The sequence below is a fragment of the Gymnoscopelus braueri genome (genome assembly GCF_963280865.1).
Source record: "Gymnoscopelus braueri genome assembly, chromosome: 7".
Taxonomy (NCBI): domain Eukaryota; kingdom Metazoa; phylum Chordata; class Actinopteri; order Myctophiformes; family Myctophidae; genus Gymnoscopelus; species Gymnoscopelus braueri.
Genome location: NC_137608.1, coordinates 8,275,453 through 8,290,917, shown reverse-complemented (window position 1 = coordinate 8,290,917; position 15,465 = coordinate 8,275,453). Strand labels below are relative to the sequence as shown.

Here is a 15,465-nt window from a genome sequence, read left to right as displayed (position 1 = left end):
CTAAGCCAAGCACCCCATGAAACAAACAGTATTTCTGTAGCTTTTACACACACTGCCTGTGCATATTTTTTTGGAAAGGCGAGAAAACTGTGTGGAATGAGGATCCAGGAGGAGAGGAGTCGGTGAGATGTAAGAGAAGTGTATCATCACTGATCTTTTAGACTTTTTGTTTTTATTAATTTCATTTGAGTCATGACATCTGTATCATAACCTGAACATTGACATCAACAAGCTGCTGCCTGAATCTGAGTGAGTTTATAACAATAGTATTTAACCCATTAAAACCAGGAAGGCATCCGTCACCGTGTCATTTTAGATTTTTGCGTTGGCCATTAAAAAATGGCAGATATATACTGTGAGCTTGTACATCTGCTATTTTGGAACATAAAAAAAAAATCTTGAATGGGTCATACTGATTTAGAAGGCAACTATAGAATCGGCCTCAGGTCTTAATAAGTGTTCAGGCAGAACAGCAGGGACCACTCCAAAATATTTGCGGAGTGTACAAAGACCACTCTCCAAAAAACACCTCAATTCCATGTACTTTTTTCTCTGCACACCCCCACTATGCTCTGGGGCAAAAAGCCCCTGACCCTGTGTTCCATATCCACTCCATGGTGTTAGGCCTATGGTGTTTTAAAGATCTTGTTGGATGGATGTGCCCTTTTTGATGACATTTGAGCACCTGCCCTTCCAGTGGTCTCTGCATGACCCTGCTGTCAGGGTTACATTAACCCTGAATTTCACAGTGCAAATTGGGGTCCCATAAAAGTATTGTATGTATTGTATCTAATGGGGGGGGGGGGTGTGTCTCTGAACATTCAAAAGGTTGAGAATCAATAAATGCAATAGGGGTGGGTGGGTGCAAATTAGGCTCTATGCACCGCAGCCATATTGTGACGAATTTCACAGGTGTTGCCAATGATACTAATGAAGGCTCTGTTCCATTCTGGTCAAACAGGGTCAGGGTGCTGAAATTGTGCATGATGGCTCACTAGAAACACTGCTACACCAGAGGGTCTAAAAATGGTTCCTTGAGGGGGTTCCAAATGGCCCCTTACGGTTCCATCTGTACACACTCAGAGTTATGGAGGTCGTGTAAATGAAAAAGTCTGAGAACTAACTGAGCTACACTAAATGGAACAGAAAAAAAGCATTTCATGAATGAAACGACAAAGCCGTGGGTGTGCGTGTGTGTGTCCTTTCATTTTGAAGTGACACCATCGTACCACCCGGTATAAAACGAGGCTTGACAAATAGGGGAGGGGCGGATTGCTGCCGACCGACAGATGCCGAGCTCAACCGGGCGGCTGAGAGAGAGAGAGAGAGAGGGAGTGAGTGAGAGAGAGAGAGAGAGAGAGGAAGAGAGTGAGTGAGAGAGAGAGGGAAGATGGTGGATGTGCAGGGAGTGGTGGTGGAACGAATCGCAGGCTCGCAAAACATCACTAGAATAAAAACAGGTGAGTCCATAATGAATTAGTGTCGTTCCAGTTACAACTAGAACCTAAATGGTAGCGATCAGACGCCTGTTGGACAATAATGACTCACTGTCAGAGACCAGCACGGACCCTTTTATGGACGGTACAAAGAAAAAGAAAAGATTGGGGTGTTTTCTTTCTTTCATTCATTAATTTAACTGTTTGTGTCGGGGGCCGGTTGGTAAAAGATGCTGATCGCTGTTAAAAAAACGTTACTGTGGACCAAAACCGTTACAGCCATCCAGGTTGGATGGCTGTAACGGTTTTGGTCCAATGTAAGGGTTTTTACAGCGATCAGGATGATCCAGGCTGAAAAACTGAAACAAACCCTTTCTCTGAGAGAGAGGGAGAGCTTTATTAATCGCGATCGCATACTTTGTTGACGTGCAAGGGAAAGTGTTCACAATACATCCAGTCATATATAATGAAGAGATTTAACACTCTTTTAGTGGTGTGTTGCACTTGTGACTTGCGTATAAGCGACCGTGTTGTTGCGTTCAAGTGATTTGTGATTTGTTGATCACACATTAAGGCCTCCCATATAGCCTATTTATCCAGATATAGGCCGGTTTGTATATAGGCTACGATCTAGACAGCCTCGCATTCCATCCTGCTGGACGGCTAGGATGGGAGGAATGAGTGCAGGGAAACGATCCGTTAGGCTGGGGTTGTTATAACGGCGTTATTACGATGTAATAACGTTTTTTTTGTTCTACCGTGTTTGTTATAACGTTGTTATTACTATGTAATAACGTATTTGTTGTTATACATAATGATTATACATGATCCTGTATACATGCCTGGATTGTACGTGGAACAAGTTCACCTTCATTTGGGATGGGTGGCTTTTTTCCCCCTTATTTTTTTCAGAGAGGATGGATAGCATCTCAATGTAGGCTACATATAGCCCTGTGCTGTCGCTAGCCGACAGATTGCCAGATCTACAAGCTATCGATGGAGCTTAATTTGTAGGTTGGCTCTTTCTTGTTAGTCAGTGAGCGACAGACAGCAGCATCAGCACCCCTGCTGCGATGGAATTGCGTCAATCATTGATTTGAGGCGTGCTGTGCGCGCGCGTGTGTGTGTGTGTGTGTGTGTGTGTCTGCGCGTGCGTGCGTGCGTGCGTGCGTGCGTGCGTGCATGTGTGTGTCGTCTCTGCATCCGCCTGATTGACGATTTGATCCAGTCTTCCATCTCTATTCTGATACAGCAGTGATTCTCATCTCGACCTCTCTCCCATTTCAACGACCCCCCTATTTGGTTATATAGGACATGGATGGATGGACCCCCGTTTGATTAATTATGTAGGCCTATGTATTTATTTATTTATACATCTGGGATGCTGATCCGAACACTTTCATTGTTAGACGTGATTTGGTCTGATATGGTATGTCGTTTGGTCCAGAATACCTGTACTGTCTATGAGATAGGCCTACTCGCATCTGTCTGTCTGTCTGTCTGTCTGTCTGTCTGTCTGTCTGTCTGTCTGTCTGTCTGTCTGTCTGTCTGTCTGTCTGTCTGTTTGTTGGATGCAGACATGGCATGTTCTCTAGTTGTGTTTACTTGTAAATGTAATAATTAGTGAAGATGAACTATCAATCATTTAGCTGTGGGGACCCCCTGGAACCCCCTCAAAGACCCCTGTCATTGGGGTCTCTGGACCCCAATATTAAGAATCCCTGCTTTGACAGGATCTTATCACAGCGTTTTTAGAATGCTAATAATGCAACATACGGTCCGGGGTCCACTATAGGGGTCCAAGTGGACCTTTATGGGGCTGTTAACTCTGAGAGTGTGGGGAAAAATGGAGATCCTGCACACTGTCTTCACTTACAGCAAAACAAGTGTTTTATTGCGAGTAGGCTACAACGTTTCGGTCCAACTGACTATGATACCCATAGAGTTATTAATATACGGTACAGAATGTACTCTATGGACCCCCTGTGTGTCTGGAATAAAGTTTGATGCCTGATGAAGGTCAGTTGGACCGTATAGCCTACTTGCAATAAAATACGTTCCTGCTGTATGTGAAGACGGTGTGCAGGATGATCTCCATTTTTCCTGTCTCATGCACTAGCTGCCTGCTCCTATACGCACCTGTCCCAGCAGGTGTGCAAAAACAGTGGCGGAAGTAACGAAGTACTTTACTCAAGTACTGTACTTAAGTACAATTTTGAGGTACTTTTACTTTACTGGAGGATTTGCAATTTTCAGTACTTTCACTTCTACTCAAAACATTCATTACCCACATTTCGGCCTTTTGAAAATAGATCTACAAGCTCACAATGCGTCGTGATGCATTGTGAGCTTGTAGATCTGCTATTATCAAAAGATATTTATACAGTTTTACATTTGAAAACTTTTCTGAATAATGAGTACTTTCTACTTTTGGTACTTTAAGCGCATTTTGATGCCAATACTTTTGTACTTTTACTCAAGTCAAATTTGTATTCCGGACTTTTACTTGTAAGGGCACGGTCACACCGCACTTTTATTTTACCTATGGGGCGGAATCTGCCAATTATTTGTCAATGCAAATGCATGGTCTTGCGCATCTTTCCGCGCATGACGCACACTGTGCGTTTATTTTAAGCACATAACTGCTCGAGACAGATGCTGATTTCCCCCGTTCTGTCCCATCACGTGAGTCCAAAGTGGCCACGGGGAGGTCGTGAAAGTGAGTGACAGGTGGGTCACTGGTCATTGGGACAGAATGCACTGCAAGCTACTCCGTTTTCTTTAGAATGCGCTGGCTGCAAAAACTGTTGGCCGCGCACAACCTGAGTGTAACAGCGGGCAACCATATTTTGGTGTGAACGCGGCCTAACAGAGTATTTCTAACATTGCAGTATTGCTATTTTTGTGGAAGATGGAAGAGAGGAGGGGCATGTTTGTAAAATTCTTAGTATTGAAGATGTTTTAAACCATTAAGACCTGGAACGCATCTGTGTCACTTAAGATTTCTTTGGCTATTCAAAAATAGCAGATATACAAGCTCATGGCGCGGCACCGAGTAGATCTGCAATTTTTTGGAAAAATCGTGAAAAAATATTTGTTCTATTTTTTTTCAAAATGTTAGGATTTAGAAAACATTTTTAGAATCGGCCTCAGGTCTTAATAGGTTAATTGCTATTTTTTTGGTTAAAACAAAACATTTTATAAAGTTAAAGTCCTATATGCTGATAGTCATTGCTATACAGAGTGTTGGTTCAGTAACAGCCAGGGGGTCTCCCCGTCTCCCCAGCTCTTTAGTCAAAATAATACATTTTGATGTGGGTTGTCAACTTCATCCGATCAGGAGACAGTATCCATTTATCTGCTTTAGTTTGATAGCAGGCCTATTCCAACTGTGTCTGCTCATTTCTTTATTTAATCCCTTCCAATTTCACTTCTTTATCCTGTATCCTAGTATGAGATATATCTCCTGATTCGATGGAATTGGTATCCCGACCCTGTTACTGATCAAACACTCTCTATCAATGAGTACTATCACAATATAGAGCTATTTAACACTTCATTTAACAAAAAAAATATCACTTACGGTACCTGGCGCCCCTATTTTGGGCATGCCATTACAGGTGGACATTTTCAAACATTTCGACGTGCTGCGAAACGTGCAAAAACCACAAACTGCTGCATGGACGTATAGCGAATATCAAACGTTTTAAACTAGCAGTTGTAGATAGATAGACAACACACTAAACAACTAACTAAACAACATGCATACCAGTGGTTCTCAAAATGGGGTCCGGGGACCCCCAGAGGTCCTTGAGGGGTTTCCACGGTGTCCCCAGCTAAACAAAGTGTAACTCTGAGAGTGGAAAAATGTAAACTTTTTAACTTCAAGGACCCCCATAACTCTGAGAGTGTACTAATGGAAAATGGCTCACAATACGTCACGATGCGACACATTGTAAGTTTGTAGATCTGCTATTTTCGAAAGATTGTTTTATTTTTGAAAACGTGTGAAATGGGACATTCTGCATTATGAGTACTTACTTTTGTACTTTAAGTATATTTCGATACCAGTACTTTTGATTAAAGTAAATTTTGATTACCAGACTTTTACTTGTAACAGTGGTGTTTCTACATTGCAGTATATTGACAGAAATGTAAAACAGCACGAGTACATTGGGGTCCTAGGTATTCAATTCATCAACATTAAGAACATATTGCACAACATTAGAAATAGCACCAAACATTCAATATCATCACAAATATAAAAGACTATATGTACAGACCACAGAGTAGAAAAACAAAGGAGGGGGGGATGGGTCGCAGGTGTTCTGAGTGGCTCACCGCTGCTGTGCCCAGCGTGTAAGACGTACATTAAACATTCAGGGTTGGTGGTACAGTCAGTTCTCAGGGGAAAACAGGGAGAAAGCCTTAGATACAAACACAAGAGAGGAACTTGCCTGTGTCACGGAACCAGGCTGTACCCAAAACAATTGAGTAGATAGCAGACCTTGTGCCATGTCATCTTGACTCTGTGACATTATTCACAGGGCCAGAGCATCATAGACATAAGGCAGAAGGTGAGCAACCTAATAATAACAAAATAGGATATAATTTGGACTAATTGTTCCACACCGGTAGGTAGCTGTTCAGTATACCAACAGACACTCTGTGGCTACGAAGCTATTTGCCAGAATTGCCACTTTGTGGCATCCAGTGGTATTAAGCAGGGGTCTTCAACGTTTTTCAGGCCAAGGAGGCCTGAAAGCTGAGAGAGAGATGAAGCAGGGAGCACCCCACTACATAGCACCCCACTACATAATTGTATAACATTTTGTTGCAGATTAAACCTTGTCATAGATTTCATAGATAATTGTTTGACGAGACTTGTTTCACAGCACTATCATCAGTGTTGCGTAGCGCTGTGTAGCGCTGTGTTGGATTCATCATGTTAATGTGTATTTTCAGTCATTTAGCCACTTAAACCCTCAATACTTCTACACCGACTATACTACTCCAAATCTCTTCGCCGAAAATAGCCAATCTGCAATCTCACACCAAGTTGCAGCGTGACCTGTTTGTGAGCGTGAGCTTGTAGATCTGCTATTTTCAGCGAATATTCCCACCAATGACCAATAGCGATGCTAGGGTTGTAAAAAGTCATTAAAAATAAATAATGTTCCTAGCACACAGATTTGGCGGCCCGGCCCCCCTGTAGTAAGACTGAGGACCCATGGTGCAAAGTAACCAAGTACATTTACTCAAGTACTGTACCATAAGTACACTTTCAAAGTTCTTTTACTTTTCTTGAGTATTTCCATTTCTTGTTACTTTATACTTTATACCCCACTGCATCTCAGAGGCAAATACATCTTTTTATTCCACTGCATACATTTGACAGATTTAGTTACAAGTTACTTAGCAGATTTAGATTATTAATGGTTATCAATAAAACATATTTAAATTGTTTAAAAAAAATAGCAGATCCACAAGCTTGCGTTGTAATTTCGTAGGTCTGCTATTTCAGCATTTCTTTTAAATGGCTGAAAATGTTTCAACGATGAATTTGAGCAAACGAACCGAAACGATTCTGGCGATTATCGTCTCTGTCGGGTGGAAACCTCATATGTCCAAAACTGTTACTTTTCAGGATGCGAATGAAAAAATATCAAAAGTATCAGATCACAAGCTCGAAACGCGGCACAAAGCGACGCGTTTCGAACTTGTGATCTGCTACTTTTGAGTGACGCTGTAGTATGATCAAGTAGGACGTTAATTTACGAAAAAAAAGTTAAAATAATATGGAGATAAGAGGTTTCTGCCCCGACAGCAACGATACGCAAAAATAACCGCATTTATCACAAATAATTGCCATCGATTACGTAACGATCGCGACAGGCCCTATAGCGCTCGACCTGTCCACAACGACTACGCGCGATCAACAATCATAACACCGTCCAGAAATAGAGCCCTGCAAACAAACACAACACTGACATTGTGCACTGCTGTGGGCTGTGTACTCTGTAAGTAATCGATATATGGGAGGAGGAGGAGGAGGAGGGGGAGGGGGGGGGGGAATTGGGCGCCGTGACTGGCCTGTTCGATGTGATGGATTAGCCGGTATCCATGGAGATGAGAGCGCCATCGGGTCACCCGGAAAAGTGACTGTAGTGTACACACACACGCATGCAGCGCTGATGGGAGAAAGTACTCTCGCTGTGTGTTTACTCAATGAAAAACTGCGGATTTGGTTCTTAAAGGAGCACTTCACCTGTTTTCAACCGTAGCTGTGTTTTTTCCTATAGAGGACCACAATGGAAATAAGCCTTATAGGGCAGAGGCCTTCAACAGGGGGTCCGTCCGGGACCTCTTGGGGGTCAGTACTTGTACATCAAGCCGTCTCGCGCTACAGAAACAGGAAATAGCCTATGGGCCACATGGCTCGGGAACCACTTCCACTTCCCAAGGCTACTACTAACTTACAAGTAGAATGCCTGTATTCAAAATGTTACTTGAGTAAAAGTACAAACGTATTGTTGTCATCAAAATATACTATACCAGCAGTCGTAAAATATTTTTCTTTTTCAATCTGTCAAACCTTTTAGAAAATAACAGATGTACAAGCTCACAACGTCTGTTACGTACTGGGCCTAAGTGGTTAAAGGTTATAAGTTAGTTTTTTCAGATCCCATTCCAAGTGGCTATGACTGCCTTCCAAAGTTTGCAGGCCCTGGGGAGACTTGTGCTCTGGAGGAGCACATTTTTCTAGTTACCCATCATTTCCCTCTGTACCAGCAGTCATCAGCCACCGCACTAGTGTGGTGGTGTTTACCTGCAGAAACACGCCCTCTCGCTGTATTTTGGTAGCAGCCCCCAAAACATCCCCATCTACCAAAAAATACTAAAAATACCAAGAGAAAAAACTATATACAACAAACAGGACAACATATAGACACATTGCCTAGTGGAAACAGCAACTCTCAGTCTGAATTTTCGAACGCCAAGGAGGTCAAGTGAGTTTTTAAATGTGATCAAAATGGCTGAATATGATATAATAATTTAAAAAAATAATATATATATATATATATATATTATTTTTTTTGGGTGTTCAGAAAAACAAAATTATTTGGAGGTAGAAGCTCCGATATGTACAATGGTGGCAACCCATTTAAAGACTTAAAGGAACATTTTACCCAACGTTTTCCTTACCTTTTTTATGATGTTATGATATCCTAGGACGAGTGGTACAGTAGAGACACTTCATAACTCCATCCCGGGGTCCGCCGCAGTTAAAAACCCACGCCTATGGTCCTTGCTCTAAATTGTGTAATTTAATAGCTTTTTTTTAGAGATGATGTTCATAGTGACTGAACACTATGCAACGTGTTTGTCTTGAATGTCCCCCACCATAAGTCTCGCATTTTCAACACCTCCGGTGGGGCACCGGAAGTGTTAAACTGAATCCTGTAGCGAACAGGGAGCCAGTGTAGGGAGGCAAGAATCGGGGAGATGTGATCATACCTCCGTGCCCCTGTTAAACCCATTAAGACCTGGAACGCATCTGTGTCACTTTAGATTTCTTTGGCTATTCAAAAATAGCAGATATACAAGCTCATAGCGCGGCACTCGGTGCCGCGCTATGAGCTTGTAGATCTGCTATTTTTGAAAAATAGTGAACTTTTTTTTTTTTTTTTCAAAAAACTATTAGGATTTAGAAAACATTTTTAAGAATCGCCTCAAGTCTTAATGGGTTAAGAGGCGAGCGGCGGTGTTTTGGACTAACTGTAATACAGTGAGAGGGTTCATTAACACCACCACACTACTCCAGTGGTTGATAAACTGCTGGTATAGAGGGAAATGGTTGGTTAAAAAAGAATAAGAAAAAAAGTAGTTATTGTTTTGTTATGTAACCACTACAGGGCAAAGTTACATGCTATGCCTTTACGTACAGTACTAAATGTACTTTGTTACTCTCCACCGTTGGAAGCAAGGCACTCTAGTACAGGACCTTAGTTAAACTGCACTTGCGGCGTTCTTTTTCAGCCTGCAGTACACCAAGTCTATTAGTCTTCACCCAAAATAGCAGATCTACAAGCTCACAACGCGTCACAACAAGACGCGTTGTGAGCTTGTAGATCGGCTATTTTTGGTGAATGTTCCCCCCAGAATAGGAGGTTTTAATGGGGTTTTAATGGGGTTTTAAATGGTTAAACGCCAAGTATAAAAGTTATTTCCAGTCTGTCCTAACGGAAACAAATATTCTCTCCTACTTTTCCTCGTGACATACTGTATCTTTGGGGGGAAGATTTACATATTTACGTACCGTTAATTTGACAAAAGGTGCTATATAAAGCGTTGGTTCTCAAAGTGGGGTCCGGGGACCCCCAGGGGTCCTTGGGGGGATACCAGGGGGTCCCCAGCAAAAGTAGTTATACAGAATCACAATCATTGTAACCAGTCTATCCATTTATATGTTGGCTATAAAAAAAATAGCAGATCTACAGTACAAGCTCACTTTTTAGAATTTGTTTTGAATACTTTTGATATATTGTTTTACATAAATCTTTTCTTCTGGGGGTCCCTGGCACAAGACATTTTCAGATGGGGGTCCATGGAGAACTACTGCTATAAAGTAACAATGTAATTCAGGGGCTGCCGTGGATGAAAACGTTATTTACAGGGGTGACCTGAGACACAAATGTTTGAGAACCACTGCTTCTAGTATGTGTATTTTACAATATTTATGGCTCTGCCTCTCTCTGGGGTTCTGGTGGTGGAACAAGGACATGTGGTGTAGAGGCTGCAGTCTAATGATTTGTCACCCACGTTCACTGATGGAGACAGCGCCGGAGCATAGGTCACGCTGGCTTGGTTACCGTGGTAACAAGATGAAAGGATGTACCGTGGACAGCAAGAAAATGAGCATCTGCTAAAATAGTACCTGGGTGTGGTGGAGCACTTGGTGTTCAATGTGAGGGTCCCGGGACCCCTAGGGGGTCCTTGAGGGTAGAGATGTACCGATACCAGGGGTTCCAAAAGGACCCTTACTGGTCTGTAACTCTGAGAGCGTACACATGGAACCAAATGGACCCATTTGCGGGTCCATTTGGTTCCATTTGTACACTCTCAGAGTTATGGGGGTACTTGAGATTAAAAGGTTTGAGAACCACTGCTCTAGGAATAAAGAAACATTCCATTAATAATTGTTAATGTGCAGCTACAAGTTAGAAACATTATAATGTAAATAGTACAGTAAGAGTATAAAACAGTCGTGCAACATCAACTGAAGCAATAAAAAATATGACTGTAAATGAAATCTCATCATGTGAGAAATTACATGGTATGGGAATGAATGGCATAGACTGGCATACGCTGATACCAGCATTATAGGCAGTATCGGCAGTTTTTCCGATACTGGTATCTGTATCGGACAACTCTACTTCCAAGGTGTCGCCAGCTAAATTATTGATAGTTAGGAACTAGGGATGCACCGATATGGAAATTCTTCGCAGATACATCTTCATTATAAGACGACTGTTCAGAATCTGCAGAAACACAACATAATTGCCTTGATTCAAGTAACATTAACGAGTGTCAACGAGCGTCAGCTGGACAGTGACAGGCACACCTCAGCTGTGCTGAACTGAAAGTCCCCGGACCGGTAGGAAAAGAATCTTGGTATAGGGGAATGATTGGGCACCCCATACCCCAATACCGCTGAAGTGCCCTTGAGCATGGCACTGAACCCCCAACCTGCTCAGTGGCCAAAAGTATAAGACTGTGGTTGTACTTGTCAGCTCCCAGGTTTGAATCTGTGTGTGTGTGTGTGTGTGTGTGTGTGTGTGTGTGTGTGTGTGTGTGTGTGTGTGTGTGTGTGTGTGTGTGTGTGTGTGTGTGTGTGTGTGTGTGTGTGTGTGTGTGTGTGTGTGTGTGCAGGGCGTGGCTGAAAACAAGCAGTCTAGTTCAGCTACCTCCCTGGGTAAATAAAAAAACTAAAACAACTTATAATAACACATCTTACAGTGCAGATTGGGGTCCCATAGATCATTGGTTCTCAAAGTGGACCCCCAGGGGTCCTTGGGGGATACCAGGGGGTCACCAGCAAAATTAGTTAATGTAGCTTCATAATCATTTTAACCACTTTAACCATTTTATACTTTGACTATTCAAAAATAGCAGATCTACAAGCTCATAGCGTGGCACAGAGTGCCGCGCTATGAGCTTGTAGATCTGCTGTTTCTGAAAAATCGTGACATTTTGTGCAAATCTTTAAACATATATATTTTTAAAGCGAACATTTGTAACTCAAACCTTTGCTTCTGGGGGTCCCTGGAACAAAAATGTTTTGAGATGGGGGTATGCGGCCAAATACATATCATTTTGGGGGTCCTTGACATGAAAAAGTTTGAGAACCACTGCCATAGACGTAATTATGCCGCACTATGAGCTTGTATATCTGCTATTTATGAATAGCCAAAGAGATCTAAAATGACACAGATGCGTTCACGGATTGAATGGGTTAAATGAAATTAGGCTGAGAATGGCTGGTGTGGAGCTGTTATGCTATGGGGTCTCATGGGGGACGGGGAGGGTCATTTTTCAAACATGTTGTTTGTTGTTATATACACCATTGGTTCTCAGCCTTTTCAGGCCGAAACCCCCCCCAAAATAATCATATTTGAACTGGAGACCCCCCACCCTGACAAGTACTTGGAATTGTAGGAGTTGAGACATTACATTTAGTTTGACTCGGTTCCACAGATAAATACTGTGAAAATAGCTGATCTATACAGCTAGATCTGCTATTTTCACAATGTTTGCCTTTCTTTAGTAATATTTGACTATTTGGCCACTGTTTTTCATTACTTTTGACACAGTAATAGTCTAATTAAAAAGGTATTAAAAGTCCTTAAATTGTCACTTCAGATACCAAGTGTACAATGAATTATACTGTATGTTGGTTACTTGGTTTGTTGAGTGATAAACAATGTTGCACATTAAGCTATAATCATCTGGGGACCCCCCCAAAACCCTGGGGGTCCCCACCCACAGGTTGAGAACCACTGATTTAGACAAGCCTCCAATGAGGTTGGAATCTTCCTGACCGACAGACAGGGTGGCAGAGCTGCTGTAGGGAGCATGAGTGACCAGCATGCATATTCCTCCAACCTGACCTAGATTGGACCTAGATGCTACTTTAAAGGTGCTATATAAGTGATATCTTCTTGTCAACCCATTAAGACTTCTTTGGCTATTCAAACATATCAGATATCCAAGCTGCTACAAGCTTGTAGATCTGCTATTTTTTTTAAAGATTGTGAACGTTTGTGCACATCTTTGAATGTATATTTTTTAAAGCGAACGTTTGTCAAATATTTTTGTTCCAGGGACCCCCCAGGAGCAAAGATTTGAGTTACAAATATTCGCTTTAAAAATATATATATTCAAAGATTTGCGCACATTTTCAAGATTTTTCAAAAATAGTAGATCTACAAGCTCATAGCGGGAGCGTGAAATCTTTAAATGACCCAGATGTATTCCCGGATTGAATGGGTTCAAATAAGTGTTAAATAGCTCTAAATTGCTATCATAATCATTGCTAAGTGATATACTGGAGAGTGTTTGTTCAGTAGCAGGCATCTTCCGTCTCTCTAGCTTCTTAGCCAGGGATACCAATCCATCCAATCACCACAGAGAAGTCATACAGCATACAGGATAAACAAGTGAAATTGGAAGTGAGCCGACAAAATTGGAACTGGAACACTATAAACATGTATTTTTGATAAATGGCTTCTCTCTCCTGATTGGGTTAAATTGGTGTCCCTGAAAGTGTATACAGTACAGTTTAAGATTGTAAGAGCCGGAGTAGACAGGGAGGTCACTGAAGAAACACTCTCCAGCAATTATTTGAATATAGAGCTTTAGCCTTTCAAATGTGTTTTGTTTTAACCCAAAAAAATATAACTTACAGCAGTGGTTTTCAACCTTTTTCACGCCAAGGACCCCTAAATTGATATGCATTTGGCCACGGACACCCATTTGAAAATGTTTTGTGCCAGGGACCCCCAGAAGCAAAGATTTGAGTAAAAAAAAAATCGCTTTAAAGAATATATATATTGAAAGATTTGCACACATTTTCAAGATTTTTCAAAAATAGCAGATCTAGATCTGCTATTTTTGAATAGCCAAAGCTAAGTGGTTTAAATGATTGTGACACTATGTTAACACATTTTGCCGGGGACCCCCTGGTATCCCCCCATTAAGGACCACAGGTGGTTCCCCGGACCACTGGTTGAGAACCACTGACTTACAGCACCTTTAACTTTAAATATATTCTAGCAATTTAGCAAAGCTGAACATAGAGCGCTTGCTAGCAGGGATGATGTGTTTTTGTAGGCCAACCCGGAAGTTGGGTTAGCACCGCCTTACGGCGGAATGTCTGCTTGGGTTCTCAGATAAATTATCAAAATAAGCTGTGTAGCAAACAGAGCTTATTTAACACGTTTAGTTCAACAAGAGAATCTTCACAAATCAACACCCTTTTTATGAGTTCTACCACGTGTGTGTGTGTCTCTGTGTGAGGCGAGCTGTCTAGACATGGGTCTGTCTTAATGGGTTCTGGCCACGCCGTGGCAGCTGATCACAGATGATTCCTTTTTTTTTTACCTTTATTTACCCAGTGGCGGTTGCTGAGCACGAGTGCTCTTTTTTCAGTAACCCCCTGCCACACACACACACACACACACGCACGAGCGCGCGCACGCACGCACACGCACACACGCACACACACGCACACACTGTAATTTTCTGGTATTTTTGCGAACGCGGAAGGGGGCGCGGCGAAGCCGCGCCTCCGACCAAGTGGAGCTTACTATGGGCGCGTTCGAAAATACAGCACTGAGCGCACTGGCCAATACAAACTAATAGGCGAGTGTGCTCCGGTGCGTAATTTCCGAACGCACCCATTATCATCGTGCTTGCGGTGTGGCATATTTATGGTCTCTTTCCGTCTGTGTTCACGCTCTCATTCTCTCATTGGCTCGCCGGCGAGAGATTGCGCCTCATCCCATTGGTTCACCGATCTGTCCGTCAACCCCCGCCCCGTTAACACAACATTACGAGCGACGCCCACTGCACTCTGGTTGGTTGCGAAATGAAACACTTCCTCATACCGAGTGACCCGCTGGGCCAGGCTTTTATTTTTTAGCAAAACTAAGCAATAAAAGCCTGGAGATCGAGGCGAATCTGCGTTCGCCTCCAGCGTTCGCGCGTCTTACTTGTTACTTTACTGGAGTATTTCCAATTTTCTGTACTTTTACTTCTACTCCCCTACATCTCAGAGGCAAATATTATACTTTTACTCCACTACAAGTATTTGATAACTTTGTAGATTATGATTAGTATTACAAAACATACACTACCCACTTTAGCCCTATATACATTCCGGCCATTTGAAAATAGCTGATCTACAAGCTCACATGCGTCGCAACTTGTTAAATGGGACATTCTGCACAACTAGCACTTTCTACTTTTGGTACTTTAAGTACATTTTGATACCAATGCTTTTGTACTTTTACTCAAGTAAATTTTGAATTCTAGACTTTTACTTGTAACAGAGTATGTCTACATTGCTGTATTGATACTTTTACTTAAAAATGTAATACATTTTCCACTACAGCACACGCACACGCACACACACACACACACACACACACAACACACGCGCGCGCGCGCACACGCATGCACGCACGCACGCATGCACGCACGCACGCACGCACGCACGCACGCACGCACGCACGCACGCACGCACGCACGCACACACACACACACACACACACACACACACACACACACACACACACACACACACACACACATTAAAAACTGGGAGCTGACCACTACAACCACAGTCTTGTACCGTTGGCCAACGAACAGCTCCACTGGAGCAGTTTGGGTGTTCAGTGCCTTACTCAAGTTCACTTCAGCGGTGTGGAGGGAGGGGTAAGTGGTGGCCATTCGTTTCCCCACACAG

General features: G+C 42.5%; 1 protein-coding gene across 1 annotated transcript in view; it reads left to right on the top strand.

Moving 5' to 3' along the window:
• The first annotated feature begins 1,375 nt into the window (after positions 1-1,375).
• Positions 1,376-15,465, top strand: part of apba1a (amyloid beta (A4) precursor protein-binding, family A, member 1a) — a 46,045-nt gene continuing 31,955 nt past the window's right edge. The window contains exon 1 of the mRNA XM_080433438.1: positions 1,376-1,460. The gene's annotated coding sequence lies outside the window, so the exon portion shown is untranslated. The remainder of the gene's footprint in view (positions 1,461-15,465) is intronic.